Here is a 24,174-nt window from a genome sequence, read left to right as displayed (position 1 = left end):
TCGATTTTGTTCTTTTTCTATTCTAATTTTAAGAATATGTTCCCGAGCAAAATTATCATAAGATGGATGAGTAAATTATCAAGTTATCATAACGTGGAACCGTAACATGGGCAAGCCAATTGTCGAGAAATTCAACATACATTATCTGTAAATATGCAGGCTAACCAAAAGACCTTTTAATTTTCTACTGCGGGCAAAGCTGTGCAGGTACCACTAGTAATAAAATAAATCTAATAACTCAGTCCAGGAGGATTAATTAAATGTACTATGTTAGGAGGAACGAACTGTTTTGAAACCAAATTGACTTCTTTCTTTGACTGACCAAAGAGCTGAAGCTAATCTTTACTAATAATAAAGCTCAATGTCTGGTTGTCTGGATGTCTGCTACGCGCATAGCGCCTAGACCCTACGGCCGATTTTCATGAAATTTGGCACACAATTAGTTCGCACCACTGGGGTGAGCAGCTCGAAATGATTTTACGTAAATTCGATTTTTTTCTTTCGTTTTTATTGAAATTGTAATCCCATTTTTCACATTAATTTGAATGTGAGAGAAAAATTTTAATCCCATTTTTAAGTTTTAGGTCATTCGAAAGCATGAAATTTTCTGCATCAGGTGAAGTTTATTCAAAGTTTCTACGAGTATTTGGAGAGCTGCAGAAATCGTTTAAGAAAACCAAACTGCAAGGCTTACCTTAAGCACGGCAAACGATTCTAATTGATTTAGCACGAGAATAAAATTAAAAATTAAAGAAAAATGGAATTTATTTTCAAAACGGAAATAAACTTTTGTATGTTACCATGGTTACGTCTTTTAGTCTCTTTGTTTCGTTACTTTTTTTTTCTTTAAACAATTTTAAATACGGTCTTTCTTTAAGTTCTTTCGGTTTAAACCTTTTTAGTTTATGGAAAAATATTTATATTCAAATATTTTATCCGTAAAGAAAACGTTGTCTGCTTTTATTTTCTAAGTTTTTATGGAATTATATTCAGTAGGGCGCAAAGCCGTGCGGGTACCGCTAGTCATAAAATAAATCTAATTAGTCAATCCAGTCTTGGAGCAGCTACAAATTGCTCCAATTAGACTTCCTTGACTTAGAAACTACAGAAACCTTCTCGTGCTCGGAGATATGAACTAAAACCCTGAATCATAAAACATATTGCGAATTTTTACTGCGCAGAATTACGCCACAAGGATAGTGCAAAATTTTCGAGACTGACATTTTTCAGAGCTGCTGTGCGACTTAAAATGAATTTGATTTGAATGCGCTTGAAATGAGCACGGAAAACCAATCACATAACGTCAATAATTATTTGCAACAAAAAAGAAAATAAATGTTCATAGTTAACATTTCATTTCAACAAAAAATTGTTCTGAGAAACGACAACCGAAAATATCTTCACACTGAAATAAATTAAATAAGCATTTTTACGTCTTCATCTTCCCAAAATATTTTCAAGTTTCCCCTCAAATGGTACACACGATCGTGTGTATTACGGGAACACAATGACAATTCGTAGAGTTTTCCCACTTTCCCCCACTACACATTTGTAAATTACTTGTATTAAAAATATATGCCTTTCTTGAAGAAAAAATCTAAAAATGTCACAATGTAAGAATAAGAACAAAACTATATTTTTTTCACCTTGAAAAGATCAGAAAACAAAGCTGAAAACTTTATAAGTCGGAATAAAAACCTGTATTTCCTGCATTATGTTTAATTGTTTGAATTCTGTAATGTTTTATCAGACTTTTACGACTGCAATGACGAATGCTAAATGGTCTCTATTTATACCAGTGAATCTCTAGATTTGGTCGCTCAGCCATAACAAAGAGTCGTAAATGTTTGCGGATAACTTTACTACGAATGAGAATAGTTCAATGTTTAAATATGTTATTAATAGGAAAATAAATTGCATCTGAAATATTTCAACTATTGTAGCGCAACCACTGGCAAGTAATATTTTGTTAATTGCACGACATTTCAGTTTTAGATGTTCGTATTAAAGGATGTTTATGATCTGAAATATGCTGCTCTATATGATACTGTATTTTTAACTGCAACTTATTCCGATTCCTATTTCTAGGTTTTGATTCATAAATAACCGTCATGTAGTTATGCAATGCAGAATAAAAAACGCAATTATGGGATGAAAAACTACTTAAGTAATTCCAAAAAAAAAAGTATTTCAAATTTGTAAAAACTAAACTTGTACAGTAATCTTGGGCTACAACGCAGTTTGAGTTTTGTGAAATGGATAAAACGTGATTTTATCACCAGTGACGTATCTCAGAGCTAATGCGAGCTCCTCGCCCGCCCAGTGAGATTTTCTTGAAGCGAAGTGTGTAGGAGAAATATAAGCTTAGTTATTGTCCACTAAATATTTGTTTCATGATTATACTTGCATCCCTTTAACATCATTAAAGTGAAAAAGTCCTTCACTTTGTCAGTATTTAAGAATAACCTCCTTGTACTTTCCATTCTTTTTTTTCTAAATGTAAAAGTAATTCAAATATAATAGCTTCATTTAAAAGTGCTTCATTTAAAACCAGTGATGGTGGTAAGATAAAGTTTCTTATAATTATATATTTTTTTTTTTTACATCGCAAGAGGATTTTATGTTGGATTCTTTTAATACAGATTTAGTACAGTTCTTTACGTAGGCAACAGTAATATGTAGTCGAGAAAGGGTTTAAGATAGTTTGGAGAATTTTTAACAGGTGTCAATATTAGTGTTCGTTTATAAAGACAATGGTATGCATGCCCTTTTTCACAACACAAAATTTGGATTTACGTAGCAAATAATATAAAAGGCAATCATTACAATGCAAACTCGTTTACAAGACTCGAATTTTTAGGTTTTTATGAAGGTGACAAAAACATTGACACTGAAAAAAAACGACCAAAATATCGATTTTTCTTTTTTACTTGATTTAAATAATCGAAATCGGTTACTTCCGGATGAAAAAATATTCCTTTCCGACCGTTTTTAGCAAAGGTATTGTCGATTAAAATTTTGTAAACAAGTATGAACCGCCCTCTTTGTTAGAAGTCAAATGGGTAAACAAACCCAAACTCTGATTTATTTATCAAAATTATATTTTTACGCAAATTTTCACCGGTGCTTAACTGTAACCAGATTGCTCATTGGCTTTGTGTTTGTTTAAATTGCTGTCTCTTACGCTCGTGTATCATTGCTTTTTACTTCAATTATCTAGTTCATTCTTTCTGATTGTTGTATTGTTTTGCTTTTTAATTTGTTTGTTTTAGGTATATTTTGTTGTTAGAACTTTACAGCTTACAACAGAGCTTTACAAAGAACATACATCTTTTTCTTTCTTTTGTTTCTTTTTAGGTAAAAGGATGGAAAGATTTGATGCAATGATGATGAAAGTCAACCGAAGAACATTCGAAAGATGCAGAAAGCTGTGGGAGATGACGTTTCAGCATATTTCTCGCACGTGATTCAGACTTTTTTGCCGAAAAGTAAATCTTCCGTTACTCAACAGGTTCCTTAATCTCTCCAAACACAGGGCACAGTGACAGACAACGACTGACAACGGCAGACAACGACAGCTAAGCTAAGCTCCATTCTAAAACAGGCTTTTTTAGAATGCTTTTAGCAAAGGTGGCTCCGCTGAGGAAATCGTGTATAGTACCAAGGAGACTACTCTAACAGACCTGAAATAACGTCTAAGTAAAAATGTGAAACTTTGAAATTTAGGACAGATTATAATTTTTTCTACTGCTTAATGGACGCAATGCTTTTATGACCTTTTTTCTTCAAATGCTAATCTAAAGCCATCAAACATTTATCTTCAGTTCCAATGTATTGAGTTTTGAGAATTTATGTCGAATCTATTTTAGGCTCAGATCCACTTCCTCCTATTTCACTAACGCCTATTGTAACCCCTACAAAATCCTTATAAGAGGCGTATATTTTTTTTTTAAGTAAGGTCCGTTTTGTTTTAGACACTAGAAGTTTGCGCGCATACCGCAGCGAACACGTGCGTCGTGTAACAGCAAGCCATTTGACACCCTCAGAGACCACCCGCACCTACCAATTGCTTGGTTTATCGGTTTTAAATGCTCAGATAAATCTGAGCAAGTGGGTCTCTGAGGAACTTTATTTCAACACATAAAAATACAGAAAAAAATACAATATTATCTGTTACACTTTTGATTTGCTCTTGACAAAAATTTTGGTAATTTAACATTAATATATGTAATAAAGTAGACAAAACCAATGCATAAGAGCTTTACAATGATAATATTAAACATGAACCACATTAGAGAGTTGTTGCTTTACAGACGATAACGTGTTAAAGTGTAGAAAAAACAAATTTAAACGGTATTAACTATTTAAAAAAGAAAAAATTATGTGTATTAGTCAACGCCTTGAAACATGAAGCCTTCATTAGCCAATAGACTGAAAATCGAGTTAAGTCTGATGCGGGTATGATGTTGTGAAAAGGCAATTAAATATTTTTTTATTGAGTGAAAGACTATGATTACGTCTGATATGCAAGCCACGGAAGCATCTATGCTCATTTTCAGTTATGTAGTTAACCTCTACGGTTCTGTTGTATGCTTTCACAATGTTTAAGATTATCAACCCGCATGTGAGGTTCGTTCAGTGATACGCGTTTTGTCAGAAAAGAACCTGTCTGCTGCAGAAATTCATTGACAGATTTGCGAAGATTTCGCTTCACTGAAGCCAGCTAATCCTTTGTAATCAAAGAAGGGTGACCGGAGCGTTCCTCATATCGACGTCGTCACGGCCATCTTGAAATTATCTAACCCATTGCTTTCATTCATGCTAACACTTTGGATTCACTCATAACATTATCACTGAACACTTCGCAAATCTGTCGATGAATTTCTGCAGCAGACAGGTTTCTCTCTGACAAAAAGCGTATCATCGAGCTAACCTCACTTGCGGCGGTTGAGTTGATAGTCTTAAACAATGTGAAAGAATCGAACAGAACCGTACAGGTTAGCTACAGAGCTGAAAATGAGCACAGTTGTTCCCGAGGCATGCCGGTACACAACGAACGTGTTCGTTGCGGTATACGCGTGAACTACTGGTGTCGAAAACAAAACGGACCTTAATTAAAAAACACGCCTCGTATATAAGTTCTTACAACTTCAAAAATATATTTAAATAGCTTTAATATCCAATAGGTACATAAGTTAAGCCACCGTCGACAATAACGCACAGAAAACGATGGCAATTATGTATAAAAATAGAGATATGTTTTTTCTTTCCAACGATGTTACTTTCAATGAGAATAAACAGTGCTGTTTATTTGAAAAATTGATGGGAACCTTACTTTTGGATCGAACCTCGTAACTTCGTATATAAAATTTAGCAAAACATCTCTAACTTTATTTTTAACATATTCTTATTGGAGCACATGAGATCAAATAACTAAAAATGAACAAAAATGAATTTGAAGTCTGTCGAAGATGTTTCCAAACCAGTTGTAAAACCAATCACATTTACAACATCAGTGGGAGATCTGTCACTGTTAGCCCTTGACAAGTTTTTGAAGAAGGCAAGGTTTGGCTGTGAACAAGCACATTCAGAGACACTTTCAATGTCCATCTCGATGTTTCAACTATAGATGAAAATCCAGATACTGCTGAAAATCCAGATTGAGAGTGCGCGGATTGAAAGACATACTAATATCATCAAAAAAGGCAATACTAATATTAATAAAAAAAATACATTCAAGCCCGCTTTTTAGAATATCGGTTAAAAAAGTATTCCGATTGATATAATACGTTTCCAATGTACCAAAAGGTTGTTATTCGTCGTTTTTATCCCGGATTATGGAATATCCCGCTTATTGGAATACTTCTTTGCGGTAAATTGGCTATTGCATTAAGCGGGCTCGATTACATATGACAAAACAATTATGTAAATAACTTTGTTTTACACTTTCGGGCCCCCTTGAAGTTTTACGCCCCCTGGAGAAGCGCGGCCTCCAGGTTGAGAACCGCTGCTCTAAATATACCAAAATATGTCTTTTTTTAGATACCTGGAGCAGAAAAGTATACGCCCAATGGGAAACGAAAACGAAATTTTTTTAAGTAGTAATCAAAAAAGCAAAATGTTGAATGCACTCTACTGCAGGACATGACTATTATCTCTGCGTCATGCTGTTTCTACAATTGTATTCCCCCCCCCCACATATCCTCACCTAAATTCCCACAGCGCCCTATCGTAATACCAAAGATTCATATGCTACATCCCGTATTATAGTGCATAAGGTTGTAAACAAGTATTGCAATTTATTATACTTTTTTATTAATATGCGGAACTAAAAATCAGAAATATACGTAAATTAATACGTAGATACAGTGTGATTATTCACATTTATATATTTCGTAATAAATATAATTTTATATACATCGTTTTAAATAATTAATTTCATTTAACGCTGAGGATATAATTCCTATTCGCATCACTTATTTTCTTTTCACCCTTGTTATACTCTAGTATACACTGGCATGCTTGTTTATGTATGCTATATAAAGAAAAAAAACTCCAGTTGAGCATGCAGATAATATGCTATTGAAGCCGAAAACTATAATTTAACAAATTAATTAAAGCACATCCCTTCAGTATAATTTTGATAAATCTTTCACAACAATAAGAAATGATCCTAACTTACATGACTTCTCAAGAATTTCTATAACTTGGAAACTATTTCTCATCATAACAATCAAAACGTACGTTATTTTTCTCCTTTGTAGACACGTTGCTTTTTTCAAAAATACATTGAATGTTTTGTCTAATGATGCGTTTCTTGATATATAAATAACAACTTCGCTGAAATCATTGTCGTCAACTCAGAATATCTTTGTATTTCATCCTTTTTTAAAGTTTAGTTTAATATTGTTTTCTATTTTTCAAGTTGATGATAGTACTTCGAATGAAAACTATTTGTTTACGAAGATGTTTTTCTTTTCGATTTGTTTATTTCAAAAGATATTCTAAGCCTAGTGCTTTTCGTTTTTGAAGTATTGCTAATAATAAATATTTAAATTTACATTTGAATAGCTGTTAAACATTTTTATTGTTATCAATTATTAACTTATTGTAACAGTTATGTTTAAAGATAACGTTTTTGCCTGAAAAAAAAAGCGATTTAATTGTTTAGTCACTCATTTGAAATTAGTGCTACTTAAGGTACTATTTTGCTAGTGTTTGCATTTATTAACATAGAAGAGTTTACGGAAAACATTAGATATAAAAATTTTAAGTGTTGGTTGACACTAAGTTGTTGACAATTGTCATTAATGTAATAATGATGATACATAACAAAACATGTCGGTTTAAATAAATATATTTTAAAATTACTTTAATTAATTATTATGTTTAATTGCTTAGCAATGGGCGTTTACGTTTTACCCTCACAACTGCTTTGTGCAATATATGATAAGTTATAACTCTATAGCTATATATACTAATGAATGGCCATTTAAGTAAAATATTAGAATGAATTGACTTTGAGATTTTTTTAAAAAATCATTTTCTAATTAAGATTTGTCATATATTATGTTTTTGTTGCTATTGTACTTCAGCTTAAGATGGTATAAGCAAACATATGTAGGCTAAAGTGCTCTAGTAGTCTGCCGCAAGCACATAGAACTGCTTTTAAGTAGAATATATTTAACTCAAACTCGAATATGATGCATTCCCACATTCCTTTACCTGTCCCCAACTATCATCCAACAACAGTGAAGTTGTGAGAACGTTTTATTAAGTACTAATGAGTCATTTTATTTTAAATGGTGTGCCCATCATCCTAGCTTGCGATTCTGCTTATTTTTTTCTTAAAAAGACACATCATCTTTAAATGTTAACTACCCTTATTACTTTCTTCTATATCTAATATATAGAAGAAAGTATTGGATTCGTGCAAATTTTCGAATTCCGAATTTTGACGGATTCGAACGTTTTGAGGTGTGCTGAGTCCATTTCGACCATTTTTGGAAAATGTCTGTCTGTCTGTGTGTGTGTGTGTGTGTGTGTGTATGTATGTGTGTCACGTCTGTGTGTGACCAGTTTTTTGTGGCCGCTCTACAACAAAAACTACCGCATGAAATCGAACGAAATTTAGTACACATATGTGCCCCTATGTGAACTTGTGCCCATTAGTTTTTGGCGCGAATTCCTAAAAGGGGGGTGGAGCAATGGGACGTTTTTCGAGTTACGCGTGCTTGCTATTCCTCAGGAAGTAACTGGCGGAATCAAACAAAATTTGGTCCATATGTTGGTATTAACAGGAACAGGTGCTGATTCAATTTTGGTGTCAATAACTCAAACGGGGGTTGAGCTATAGAACGTTTTTTGTCGTCAATTGTGACTGCTGTATCTCAAGAAATATTGAACGGAACGAAAGAAAAATTTATCGGCAAGTAGCCCTTAGTGGGTATAAGAACTGATTTTATTTTTGTGTCAACAGCTAAAAAGGGGGGTAGCGCAATCACCCGTTCTTTTTTTCCATTTTGAGTGCCCTATCTCAAGAAGTAATGCTACGTTCTGGTTGAAATTTGGAATATATGTGAATCCATATGTAAACAGGCTTTGATTCAATTTTGACGCCGATCGCTCCAAGAGGTGTTGATTTTTTTTTTTTTTTTTTGCGAATAAAAATATTTTTATTAATGCAACAATAAGAAAGATAAATCGTAATAGATTGTCGTCTGCGTATTTCTCGTGATTTTAGTTGTATGGAAATGATAGGAAATATTATCTCAATGATTTAAAATTTTTAACTGTTGCCATCTTATGTTTGTTAACAAATAAAATATTTGTAATTAATTCAAGCAAGGCTTTTAAAATAACTTTCAATTTTCGCTCTTTGCTTTGCTTTTGCAATAATTCAGACATTGGGATAGTCGTCAAGTTTTTGCATGTGTAATTTTGTTTTTGTTGGGAATATTGCTTCCTCGTCAAGCATGGGGAAGGATCAGAAAAAGAAAAATATAGAAGAAAGTTTCGTAATGGCCACAACATACTATTTTTTTTTTCGTTCTGATGTAAATTTGCTTTTACTTATGTTTTAATGGATAGTAAAACATTACGTTTCAATTAAAAATTAAACTCCTTCTTCGAAGTCATGGCAGATTGACCACTGGTTCTATACTGTTTTGTTGATCTACACATTAGTCAACTGCGTACCTAATATGTATTTTCTAATGTTCATCAAATACTAATTAAAATAAAGTATTGACAAAGCGGCAATTCAGCTGTTTTGAGAAAAAAATCCCTTTCTAATGTTATTTCTTCTAAAGAAAAGGTTTAAATTTTCTGCCGAAACTTTGTTTTGAAGAAAGGGGGTTATTTCGTCATTTCATTGCTTCTAATGTTGATTTTAACTTAGAATTCTTAAAACTGGTATTGTAAATTTATTCCATCGTTGCGTTTATAATACATGTTCTATTACTTAACACGTCATTACCAAATGGTGATTTATAGTCTTTCTTATCAAACCATCTTACGTTTATGGTTTGATTTTACTAAGGCTAATTATTTCAAATGTTGGTAACACTTTTTATTACTGCTTTCCGTAACCAAATATTTATTTCCTTGGGTTTTCTTCTCTAGGAAATCAGAATTTATTTCTTGTTTAAAATAATGCTGACTTAGCTTCAAAATTGCATTGCGTGGCTACTAATTCGATTTTAGTTTATTCATCGTACGTCATCATTTGGGCAATCAATGGGGGGGGGGGGGATCAATTGACGCCTATGGATTTTTACAACATAATGCAAGTATCCATTTTTGCTTGTATTTTGATGTTTTTTTTTTCTTTCAAATTAACTGAATTCCTAACCTTTGCACCCCCCTCCCCGCCAAAAAACTTTAAAAATACGGACGAGTCAACATAATTCATCTTACTGCAGTTCGTTCTCAACGAAGAACCATTGTTTTTTATGATAAACTTTGCTTTAGACGTGACCTTGATTGCTAATCTTTTAAGTAATAGAATTTTTACTTTTATTGTTTTGAGGTGAAATTATTTCAAAACTACAATTTTAATTTTGTGTTCCGTATGTCGAAGTTTCGTTCTAATGAACATAGACTAGTCAAATGTCAATCATATCGATCAATAATTCGCTCTTTATCGATCATGATTTCTATCAACTCTTTCATTCAATCTTAATGTTGACATAAACAGTTAACACTGAAATCTTTTTATATCAGGGTGGGGGAGGTTGCAGTCCAAATTCTCAAATTTTAGAAGTTTTCAAAATTCCTTTCCAAAAAAAAAAATTCACAAATCTTTCGCAGCATATGATATCATTTTAGTCAATTATGTAGAACATTGGTTCTCAAACTTTCAGGCTCTGCATCCCCTTTGAAGACTGACATCAGTCCCACCCCCCTCCTATCCCACTGTACGTGCTTAATGCAAACAATCTAATTGGAAACTGGAACTGATATTGATAGCAGAAAACAAGTAAGTAAGGAAAAATCTAAATAGTTTCACACACAAAATTTAACTCAACTCTTCAAAGCTTTATTTTGAACAGCTTATTACTAGAACATATGAAATCCAAGATGAAAAAAAAATAAATACATTTTTTTGAGGTAATTTAGGATCCGATTGAGGTTGGCGTACACATTAGTCACTTTGCACAACATTAATGAGAGGGTTGATTTTATTTTATCCCCCCTTTTTATTTTATCTGATATACCCTAACGCCCCTCCCCCCGTCGCCTTGATATTCTTTAGCACCTCCCCCCTCGTAGGTTGAGAACCGCTGATGTAGAAGATAAATAATAATAAAAAAAATATTGCATGAAATGCATATTCAAACTGATTGCAGTTTAGAAGTTAATATAAAGTTAAACGTTATGAAGACATTCAGAATGCAAAATTCTTTCGTAATTACTGGAATTATTTATTTTGTAAGTACACTGCTGTACTGTAAGTTTCTCATTCAATTTTGTTCAAATTTATTCACTTACACCTCATAAGAGTAACGAAAATAAAACGGCCGACTACTGGCTCATGCATGGCCGAGCACTAGGTTTCTATGGCAGACTACTGGAGCATTTTCTCGTATTTTAAAATAGCTTGGTTTTTAAAATAAAAATACTTTTATCCCAGAAAGAAGTTAAAGAATCATTATCAGAAAGGGACAGCCTAAAGGTTTACGTTGTTTTTGTTGTATTCATAGCTGAAATTTATAGGTTAACAAAACAAAACAACTGATCTCCTAAATGGCCGACTACTGGAGCTTTTAGTCTATTTTTTATATATAGCTCATTTTAACATGAACGTGCGAAGTGTCTAACTTTTGAGAACAATTTTTGGTGGAAAAACGTATTAACACTAGAACGACTGACATTGTCTGTATACCTAGAAAGACTGAAGGGGCCAGTGTGGCCCCTACCCATTTTTGGAGTGAATTCTTTTAAAAATTCTTCCTGAGGGAGTCCACATGCCTGATACACCTTCTTTCATGACTAAATAAAAACTTAGTACTTAATTATTTTTAGTTTTTCTCCCTATACTGGGCAAAAGTTTGAATTAGTTTTCCTTTCTAAGAGCAATGGCCATCGTTAGGACGGTAAGCAGTCGGTACTGTTTATAGGATTTGGATATCCAATCGGCTGCATAAAGAGGAAGTTACAGGTTGAACTAGAGTGAATGGCATTTTTTTTATGCTACAACAATTAGGAGAAAGGAAAAAAATAAATTTTTTAATTGTCAAAATGCTTAGGGGCCACTGTGGCCCCTCCCGTCTTTCTAGGTATAAGGATCAATATTAACAGTACTATGAGGCGAATGATTAAATGATTAAAAAAGCATTCAAATAGTGTCATATAATGAAAAGTCAGAAAATTCCATTAAGTTCCGTTAGATATTATCCGAGTTATTAAACAACAAACTACGCGAGGGGCCACACAGGCCCCTCCGTCTTTCTAGTGTTAAGGTATCCGACTAGGTTCGGAGCAGTTTTTTTTTTAAAACACTATTATGAAATAATATTAATGTATTTTTAGAAGCAGAATGATCTTAAAACATGTATTTTGCTTAAAAATAAACCATAATATCAATAACTTTTTTTAAATGGGTGATTTTTTGCCAAAAATGACTGAAAATTACCAGTTAGGAGAAACACTGTATTAATAAAAATTAACTAGCGATAAACAATTTGCTCAGATTTTTTCACATGTATAAATATTAAACATGAAACAGACCGCAGGTTAAGAAATATTTCAAGAATTTTAAGGTTTATGACAAATTACGTGACTTTATCCAGAAATTTCTCAAAAATTTGTCACCTTTTTTCGGTAAAAAAGCTATAAATCAAAAAATATTTCATCATTTACATAATCTGTGGTCTATTCTACTCACAAGTACTTACAAGACAGGCATGCCAAATTTCATGCTTGAATACTGAATAGAATTTGCAAAATCATGTTTTCGTAGCCAGTATCGAGAAATAATTGCATTCTTCAAAAAACGTAAGTCAAGATTAGACTTAACACGCGTTATACTGCAGACACTTAGCATTCAAATGCTTATAACGTGAGTTCTAATTCGCGTAGATTATAAAACCAAAATGTTTCATAATCTTAAAGAATGGGGCTGTTGAATAAATCTATTTTGAAAAAAAGTGAATTTTGGTCGAAAATCGCCTTTTCAACGTAGTCGGATACCTAAAGAAATCATACACATGCTAATATAGCAAAAAAGAGCATATTAACAGCTGAAGTTATTGATCAATTCTCGTGCTTAGCAAAGACTGTCTAAAAAGGAAAAATGTATGTCTTACGTTGTGTACCTTAAAAAGTAAACGTTCAATTGTTGATGTTGCCTCATTAATTGCAGCAACAACACAAGATACAATCTTATATCAGTTACAAAATAAATTGTAAGAAAACGAGCTGATGTGTGCATCACATGACTTCCTTTTACACCAATTTAATGTTATTTCCCCAATATTGCCAATTTTAATGTGATTCAATAGTTAACTCTCTAAATATCACCAACGGTGGCCAAATTGAAACCAGATTTAAAAGGAAAAAAAAGTTTAAAAATCGCCAAATGGCGACCAAAAGACTGGTGATATATCGCCAAGTGTCGGCCAAATTATAACACCACTTGAGTTTGCATCGAAATTAACAATGATTTCCCTCCAAAAAGGGGCGGAAGCCCACTTTAGAAACACCCGATTACAACCAAAAGAAGAGGTGCACAACTAGACCTCACTTGCAGTCTACGTACCAAATTTCAACTTTCTAGGACATACCGTTCTTGAGTTATACGACATACATACGCACATACATACATACCTACATACAGACGTCAAGAGATAACTCGTTGTAACTAACTCGGGAGTCGTCAAAATGGTTATTTCGCGTGTCTATATGTTCTTAGGCACTTATCCACGTGTGATCGAGTGGGAAAAAAAACTCAACATTCATTCGGGGGTAAGTAAAATGGAAATTAAGGTCGATTTTTGAGTGAAAATTTATTCGCGAATACAATACTTCCTTTTTTGTAAAAGGAAGTAAAAAAATAATTATAATGAAAAACACGAACAATAAATAAATACACAAGCAAATACTCATTGTTTATGAAACATTTTTTTATTTATTTAAGGAAAACTATTTTTTAAAAAACGAATAGAAAACCATGTTTCTACAAATTCCCATTAAAGAAATGGATTGAAAATACAAACAATGAAAAAACAGCAAGCTCTTAGCAAAAAAGAAAAAAAAAAAACCTAATATCTGCATTACTTTATTCTTTGATGTAAGTTCAGAACTTTAGATGCCACTAACGGAGTTACTAAAGCCATTAAATTAAGATAAGTATCCAATTTTAATAAATCTTAATCAATAAACTGTCGGAACTGATTACCACTTAGCTGAAGCTAACGTGCCACGTGTTCTATACAAGTTCATTTATTCATTGCTTGTCAAAGGCTATACATCAAAGGGACAAATTTGCTGCGCAGTTTGATAACTTTAAATTAATTAGTTTAAATCTAAATTGTTAGGAGAAACTATTGCTGATTTCCACTAACAAATCACCCCTATTCTAATTTTGAAAATACATTTAAAAATGACGTTACAAATTATATTTCATTTATTGCAGCTGACGTTGTAAAAATAAAATTACATTACGATCAATCATAATGAAACAAATATTTCTGAAAGAATGATACAAAAAGGGCGAAACGAAAACCATAAGAATGATTTTTATATTTTAAATGTTTGTAAATCTTATCAATAGTATGAAAAACAAAGAAATAATTTTAAAACACACACACGCGCACTAGTATTTTAGTAAGCTAGACATTTAGTTCACTTGGAAAAATAGCTATTATACTTTATGAGTAAATCAAGTGATAAAAGCATTTCAAAATACAATCACGAATTTCAAAAGTTTTACGTAACTTAAGTACCCAATAGTGTAGTATTAAATAATATGCATTTCTCTAAACTAGAACATGTTTTTTAGTAACAAATAGAAACTTAAATAGACACAGAAAATAATCTTAAAGCACTTTCAACAAAAAGGGGTTGCAACATACTTTTCAGTTGTGAATGTGCCAAGAGCTTGGGTAGAATTGTACATTATCTATCCATCTGTCTTTTTTCGTACATAGTGTATATGTATATATATATATATATATATATATATATATATATATATATATATATATATATATATGTGTGTGTGTGTGTGTGTGTGTAGTGATTGCAATTACCGGTATACCGACATACCGAATACCAGTATTTCGAGCTATTTTGAAATTTCGTAATACCGGTATTTGCTGACTTAAAATACCGGTATTTTCGGTATTTGCTGAAAATAAAAAATATATTTCAAATAAAATATTTTCAATTCATTTCATTAGATATAATATTGCTATTTTAAAGATGCATACCTCTTTCAATGAAACATTATCAAAATCAATCTATTGATGATACTTAAGCACAAAAGAATACGATATTCATGGATGAATTTTTTTTATGTTTTTATGTGAACAATGTCTTTATTTTTTAAACATCCATAATTGCTCACAAGGATTTTTGTAAAAGTTAATTTCAAATGTGTAATTATAAATCTATTTGTGCAATGAATTATATTTACAACCATCAGGTGAAAAAATATTTTATGACATAAATCTTTGACTTTTAACTTAATTGCACTGAATTTTGAGAAAAACCTTTCCTTTTTAATCTAAAAAATATTACCGATATTGGAGTTCTGTTCTCTCTCGCTATTTAGCTGTACACTTGGCGAGATTTCACTTAGCAGTTATATAGTACCGTAAAAATTTACATAGAGAAAAAGCATAATCAACTAGATTTTAGATATTTACATAATTGTACAGATTTTTGCAAAGGAAACGAAAGCTATAAATAAAAACTAACGAACAAAGATCAAGTTTAGTTAAGTTCATCATAGACTTCAAACCAAAGGGTTTATAAAACAGAAGATTATCCTGATCGAGAAAAAAAATGTTGAAGGTGATGTTAATTTACGAAAAAAGTGGTCTCTCGAAGAGAAATTACAACTGGGTGTATTAACCAAAAAATAAATAAATACAGTCGAACCCGCTTAATAAAATAGCCCTTTTTCCACGAAACAATATTCTAATAAGGAAGATATTCCTTTAACCGGCATAAAAAAAACACATTACATTGGTTTAGTACATCGAAAATGTATTATACTAAGCGGGATATTCTTTCAACCGATATTCTTGTAAGCAGGCTCGACTTAAATAAAAAGGCTGCACACAATAGAAAAGAAGCAAGCACATTATTACCATCGAGCAGCAGAAATTCATAAAGAGTATTTTCAACTGTAGAAAACCGGTGCCCTAACACGAGTTCCAGGCTTAGTGACAATTCAATGTATGCATTGTGTTTCTTATTTTCATTGATTTCTTATTATAACATTAGTTCCTTCATTTTATGTTTGTTTACAATAAATTTTCTTAAATCATGAACTTTTTGAACGAAATTATGAAATGTGTCAAAGAAACAATACAGTGAAATCCCGTTACAACGAACTTCAAGGGATCGCAAATTTTGTTCGTTGTAACGGGAATTTCGTTGCAATGGAATTCAAATAATGTAATGGCAGTTATATTGGGACTGAAAATGTAGTTCGTTGAAACGGAAATTTCGTTCTAATGGTATTCGTTGTAACGGAATTTCACTGTATTGTATAAATCATTTATTGAGAAATTTCAAATACCGGTATTAATACTGGTATACCGATATCACGTTTTTAAAATACCGAATACCGGTATTGCATATTTGGTCCGGTATTCCAATCCCTATATGTATACATGTACAAACTTCAACAGAAGTATTGTAAACGTTCCTTTTGTTATCGTACAGCTTCTTTTTTCTCACATTAAAAATCATAAATTATAAAAAAAAGAAGTGCTAGTGCGTTAATATTCTTTCAAAATAATAATCATAAATTTTAATTTCCTGTTTTTGACACTTTTACATGAAAGTTTTATGTTTATTATTTTAATGTCCGTTTTGCGAGGGATACTCTCTTCTGGAAGAAAAACAGAAAACTTCGTACGGTGTCGAACAAATTTCTTAACATTTTTTTCCAAGTTAGTAAAAATTATTTATCTACAATCAAAATAAAATATACAGCAAAAGAGTTTTGTAGATGAAGTATTGTTGTTAAAATAGTGGGATATAACACTGCCGTTGAAGGGGAAACAAACTTGTTTAGCAGATCTCAAATTAAAAAAAAAAGTAAAGTAAATAAATATCGCTGATATCGAAAATGATTTACAAGCTTCAAATAAAGACGACAGAAGTGAAACTTCCGTTACATTCTTGCATCAGTTTTATGAAAAAATATCATACAATCACAACCCCATATTTACAAGACGTTAAAACATACTGATAAACCATATATGCATTAAAGTAAGACAAACAACGTTAGAAGAAGCACAAATTTGCAAATGGCTTTTGTCGGATGTCTTTTCATCCATAAGCTTATTATTTTTTGCATTGAAAAAGGCGTTCCCTGTAACGCCGAAACACGTGTCTGCTGTAATTTTCAAATTTGTGCTTCTTCCAACGTTGTTTGTCTTACTTTACTGTTCAGCACAAAGGTATTTATTTATCTCATATATGCATTATTTTTGTTCCCAAGTAGCATACATTTTCTTTTGAATTTCAACTAGAAAATTATGGCATTCACAAAAACACAAATGACTACGAAACCGTTTGGAAGCATTTAGGTGGAAAACTGAACAAGCAAACGTGGTCAATTAATCTCAAATATGAAAAAAAAGGAAAAAAAAAGATGAATGACAAAATGACTCGATAATATCTTTTGACTTTCATTGCTATCATTTTTCAAGTTAAAGATGCTTGTCATCATACGTTATTACAAAAAAGCTATTTCAAGTACTGCTTATATTTAGAAAAAAAAGGGAGAAACATATTTCTACGGCAGCTTTCGTGGATAAATGTATTACGTAAAAGTTATGACTTCCTTCCAGATTTCGTTTAACAAAACAAAATTAAATATATGTTCCAAATACATAAATATTTCTTTCAATATCTTTAAAAATGCTTCAGCTAAAGATTTTTGAAATTTAGAATCTCTTTTTTCGTTAGATAAACATTGCACTACTTTTTTTAGACTTCCCGCCTAATGATGCATAATGTCGTAATATAGACGCATTTTCTTTTTAAACAATCTTACTACTTTTATATATGCGAATGTTTGTCTGTATGGATGTTTCTTAATCTTTCACGCAAAAACTACTGAATGGGTTTTGATAAAACTTTACAGTAATATAGCTTATGCATCAGAATAACACATAGAGTAGTTTTCGTCCGTTAAGGGGGGTAAAAACCCATAAAGGGCAAAAAAAAAACACTATTTTCATACAAATTCTCCAAAATGGGGACGAGAAATTACTTGAACATTTTAACATTATTTTCCTTTCTCGAATCTCTGATTTTTCTGCTGAAGATGGCATCTGTTCGAAATTTCCAAGTGGAACATAAAACGAGTTATAAGCTTTTTAATTCCATGTTCGAAAGCTTTCCTCAACCTCTTTATTATTATTTATTTAATTTGTCAGATTTGAAAATTATCACGGTGTCAAATGCATAAGCGGATTTATCTTTTTCTGACATGCACAAACAGTGCCTGGGTTTATCCTCCCTTCTCAATGAGCTTAACTAATCAAGCACTTTGTTGTAGTTGGTTTTTGAAACCTTGATGTTTGAATTTTTGTGGTTTTCCTAGATTCATGATATTGGATTGATGTTCCCGTTTACTGGATGAGTGCAAAAGATGTTCATGCATGCAAAAATTTTAAATTTTTTACAATTTAAATAATTATTTTTAATATTATTTAAACGGAAAATTAAGTAGTTTACCAGTTGAAAACTCGATAGCAATCATAATGAGAGTTATAAAATAAAAGAGATTTTCATTATTAGTAGAATTAAGTAGCTATCTTAGGCATTCATTAGAGTTGCCCCAGCTACATTTAGTTATTTAATTGAACGTTCTTCTCATTTAAATATTTTTATGCTCTGTAAAATATTTCAAAATCATTTAACGACTGACTTTTAAATTCTTAGTTTTCAACTAAAATAAACATGGAAAATACAATGGTAAAAAAAACTTTAATAACAAAACGTGTAATTATTTTTTTATATAGGTATATCTTGTTCTCCAAGAGGAGCAAAAAAACAACTTATTTGTCTTACATTGTTATCCTTTGTTCTTTTTTATATAATCTTTTTTTTTTCTTTTAAAACTTAATGCCTCAAAAAATACAAACATAACAAAACCTAAACGTTTGTGTATATGTACTTGTATTGCACATTTTTGTAATATCACTTAAAATTATATCTATACATATAATAAAATAAGATGTTTGTGTGTGTGTGTGTGGCGCGCATCCCGGGAAAACGGTAAGGCCTAGAAAGATGAAATTTCGTATACAGGTGTAGTTTTTGCTGAAGTTGATATTTTAATTAGAAAAAAAGTTATTTAATGTTTTATGTGATTTTTAGCACTTTTTAGTATTTTTAACCTCACAGACCCCGAACCAATCGCGCCAGACAAATATTTTTGATACTATAGTGTCGGAAATTTAATTTTAAATATAATGAACAAAAAAATTTTGAAGATAGAGCAATTTTAGTATTTTTTATGAATTTTTGAAAAAACCTTTAATTTGCATGTTTTCCTGGGTTTTATTTTTTTCTAATATCATCCTGCGAGAAGTATCAAAGCCTCATTTCTGAAATTTAAGTTGGTAATAGTAAAATCATTTCGCCCTCTTCAGAAGAAAAAAGTTCTTAAAAAAACGCAATAGGTTTTTTTTTTACAATATTTTTAATGCTGAACACATCAGTCCTTTCACGCATCAGTCGAAAAAAGCGTTCTTCAATCTTCTATGCCTGTGACGTCATTACTTGGGTTTCGATTCGATATTTACGATGGAATCTTAATCGCAAGCAATGTTAATCTTTTTTTTTTTTAACTATATAGCTTACTTCATTTTCTGACGTGATGACCACGTGTTTTTTCGGCAGCGCTTTCTTTTTTTTCTTTCCTTTTTTTTTTTTTTTTTTTTTAAATCTAGGGATTGCATTTATTTCTTTTTTCATCCCCCCCTCCCCAAGCTGGACCTTTCGCTGTATCTATATTACGTTACATTTCATAGTTGTGCGCATTAATTCAATAAAAACAGCGAGATTTTTTTTATCTTTGTCAAACGCTACTTTTTGCACACTACGGGGAATTTGAGCTTTTTTTTTTTTTTTTTTGCTCTACTTAAATGAAAAAAAGCGGTTTTTTGAGTGTTCTTTGTTTTTATTAGGAAATGGGCGAGGAGGTCAAAATAAATAGAGATGAATAAGAAAATGTAGAGATAGATTGTAAAGGTAGATAGCCGCCGAAGGCGGCAATCTTGGCGTAAAAATGTGAATGGCACACAAAAAAGATAGAGATGGATTGATTAATACTGCTGCCAAATTTATTTAAACAACCGCCGAAGGCGGCAAACTTGAAGTAAAAAGGTAAATGACAAGTTAGCCAAACAGCCGCCGTAGGTGGCTGCTTGCACATTGGGTGTCAATACCCCCCTCCCTCCCCCACATACACCATGACTTTGAAAAAACAATGATTTCACATAAAAGTGGAAGTGCTTTTTGTTATTATTCGACAAAATTTGCATGAAGAGTACGTCGTTTGTGTCTCCCCTCCCCCTCCTTTAAAAATATTCCAAACGACGAAACTGGAGACAGATCTAGAAAATATTTTATTCAAATTATTAATGATATAGATAGATATAGATTGATTGACACCGCCACGAAATTAATTTAAGCAGCCGCCGAAGGCGGCAACATTGGCATAAAAAAAACGAATGATAATACTGATTTATAGAGAAAAACATTGATTAATGTCGTCGCTAAATTGTTTAAGCAGCCGCCGAAGGCGGCACCCCTGGCGTAAAAAGGCAGACCAGCTGGTCGCCGCAGGCGGCTAGTAAAAAATAAAAATTTAAAGAGAAAAAACTAACAACAGAACACAAAGAAATAAAATATTGAAAATACTTTCATTAACGTTTTTTATGTCTCACGTATATGTGATGTTTCTTTTCTTTTTACGAAAGTGCACACGAAAATGTCTTGGTATTGATTAGAAAATATTTTTCCTAATTTTTAGCATTGTTTTCAGTTAATTAATTTGGATCATCATTAAGAATGTCTAACGTTGTGCACAAAATAAAAATTAATAATAAAGAAATAGGTAAAAAATAACGTACATTTATTATTTTTTAAGATGAAATCTTGGAAATGTGCATATTACTGTATCAAGATACATTTATATCTATCTAAGTATCCAAAATACATCCATTTAATCCTAGAGAAGTCGCGTTTCCTTTTGTTACTCTAGTGCTCGCGCTTCGGTCTTTTCCCCGCCGTAGCAATCCGTGAGACGAAAGCAGAAGAAAGGAAGTGCCGGGGAGAAAATGACACCTGACTAGGATGGCGTGTTATTGGTCTAAATGACCAACATACATTTCCAAAAGCTATGCAACCTTGAAATACCGAAGAAAATTCTTAGAACTAAGTGTGTGTTCTGGGGAGAGTCTGACCTTCAGCTACACAGATGGGCCCCATTATTAGAATAAGGGGGTGGTGGAATAGAGCGAAGTATCTGACAACGGGCGGGGAATAGACCGAAGCGCGACTTCTCTAGGGTTAAATAGGTAGATACATACGGTATAATAACAATATTTTGTCATATATCTCAAAATTCCGCATTAAAATTTATATGAAATATTTTCTTCATTTAGCTTTAAGAGAATTAGAAAAGTAAGCAGTTAAACTTTTAAATATATAATGAAGAACGATTTTTTTCCTCCGCGTATACAAAATTTCATTCGAAAAACTTTGCATTTGGTACATCGTTATAGATGTCTACAGACTGAAAAAAAAGCAGTATTTTTTTTGAAAATATCTAGGAAACTGGACTTCCATGAAGGTTTTATACAACAATTCAACATCTTCTTGAGTAACGTTGTTAATGTTACTAAACAAGAACCTGTAGCCTTACTAGGAACCCTTAAAGAAGCTCAGTTTCCCAGAAATCTTTTAGTGGTAAGGTAATGTAAGGCAAGGTTAAATAGTTCAGACCTTTTCCAAAGCGAAAAAATAGCAAATATGTTCTGAAAATTTCAGTTCTTGAAGAAGAAGTAATGTAGTTTGTAATACATTTTGTACTGAAACATAATTTTTCATTTCTTGCCAATAGAAAAAAAGGTGGACAATTTTCACTCTAAATAAAAGCAGGGCGCAAAGTGAAAAATGGTGTACTTTTCTAATAAAACATTTTCTACTTGATCACATTTTTCATCAAAAAAAAAAAAAAAAAATTGACAAATAAATAATGAACCAATAAACGATAAAAAAATATGTCTCGTAAAGACACACGATAGAAGTGAAAAATGTGTCCTTTTTTTTTTTTTTTTTTTTGAGCAATCACGATTGCTTATTGTTCTTATTTGACTGTCCTTGATGTTACGCTGATTTTATTCCCCCCCCCCCTCCGACTCCCTCTGCAGCACTCCCTCCCACCGTCCTCTGCAGGCGCGGCTCCTCCGGTCCTAAGCAATGTCCCGCGAAATCCACTTCTCTTGGTCGGTGGCGTTCATGTCCTACACACGCTCATACACACACACGCCTATGTGCATGTGCATACACAAGTCTATGCACACATAAGCCTACACATGCACAAGCACCTACACACACAGAGAGACACACACGCCTACGTGTATGCACAGGTCTACGCACACACACACACAACTATACACACGTAACCGCCCAGGAGAAGGGGCAGGTTTTGAGGGACAGGAGCAGTTTCTTGAAACAATAACTCCAATGAGTATGGTCCTATCGCAACTTGTGATTAAGAAAAACATAATTTGAATTAAAAATATCAGAATTCAAATTATTTCTTTTTTTTTACTTTTTTTTTAACATTCTGAGCTGTCACTTCACTCACACGTTTTTTTTCTTATGTCACGCTCTTGTTCTTTCTGTGCCTGGCATAGGCCTATTAACAATAACATTATATTTCAACGATGAAAATGTATTATAAACAACGAGAAAACTAAACAATACTCGAAATCCTTTTTTAACTGTTTCCAAAAACTATAAAAACTTATAGTAATTATAATTTAATATTAGAAATAACGTTAACAAACTAATATCAAATCAGAACTTGCACAATAAACCATGATCTCTGATTAAATGTTTTGTCCAAACATAAAGAAGAAGTACAGCTACACACACATAACAGAAATAAAACCCTTAAAAATTTCAACTCGAAAAGAAGGCCGGAGACAACTAATTGCGGATTTAACGTGTATGTGATAAATAACATATGTTGCCGTTAAAGTATATAATGCAGTTATTTTATAGAATATCTAGTTATTCTATGAAATAACTAGGTATTCTACACATTAACTATTGAGAGACAGATAAAGTGTAAAATAAACAACTTATCTAAAATGAAATAACTATGTATTCTATAAATAAACTAATGATAGACAATTAAAATGAAAAAGAATCAATTTATCTAATTTATGCAGCGTATAAATGGTATTTATGCGCTGCAATGTATCTCAATACCTGATACGTGGAAACAGTATTTGACTAACAGCAACCGACAATGTACTTGCAAGCAATCAATTAACCGAAAGAAACTGGCGCCAAGACGCTAAACTAGTTCTCTCCCTATGGCCTGGAATAGTTCATAAATGCAGTAGGGGTGGAAGGTAAATGTATTTGTCGTGCAAGATATATAATGTAGATTGATTTACACTTTAACGAGCAGCAGATCGTTATTCTAGGAAATAACTAGTTAAACCATGAAATACAAGAGAGTTTTATACTTTAACGGACACGATCAATTATTCCATGAAATAACTAGGTATTCTATAAAATAACGGATTTCATAATTTAACGGTAACATATACACTGAATAACTATGGGAACGGTTAAAAAGTAGTAACATTTAAAAAAACAATCTATTGTTTTTAGTAATTGTACATTATTGAACAAGAGTACACTTGAGTTGCATACGTGTTTAAGACATAAAACTCACCAGTGTTTCACGACTATAAGAAAACACACATTTTCCAAAAATAGTCAAAATGGACTAAACACACCCCGAAACGTGAGAATTCGTCAAAGTTCAAAAATTTGCGCAAAAACAGTACTTTCGTCTATGTATTAGATATAAAAGAGAAAAAATGAGAAATATAGATATTCCAGAATGTACCATACCAGTAGTATGGGTTAAAAGAAACAGTATTTATTAGCGACATTGTATACATGTTAAATATTACATTTGTTAAAAATTAACAGTAAAAGCAGAAATTGAACTTAGTGATAATTTATTAAACTATTTAAGTATGTAATTGTTTATAAGTCTTTTTTTTTTTTTTGTAGGTCGAAGTTTTAAAAAATATCAAAATGTTAACTGAAGAATAGTTGCAACCAAGGTAATATATGCATTTTAATGACATTAAATCAATTATAAAATACTTACTCATAAATTAGGACATCCCTCCCTAGGAGTCGAAAACGTTGGCTCATTTA

Source organism: Uloborus diversus, unplaced genomic scaffold (assembly GCF_026930045.1).
Source record: "Uloborus diversus isolate 005 unplaced genomic scaffold, Udiv.v.3.1 scaffold_11, whole genome shotgun sequence".
In the NCBI taxonomy this organism is placed as follows: Eukaryota; Metazoa; Arthropoda; class Arachnida; order Araneae; family Uloboridae; genus Uloborus; species Uloborus diversus.
This window is presented reverse-complemented; position numbering follows the sequence as displayed.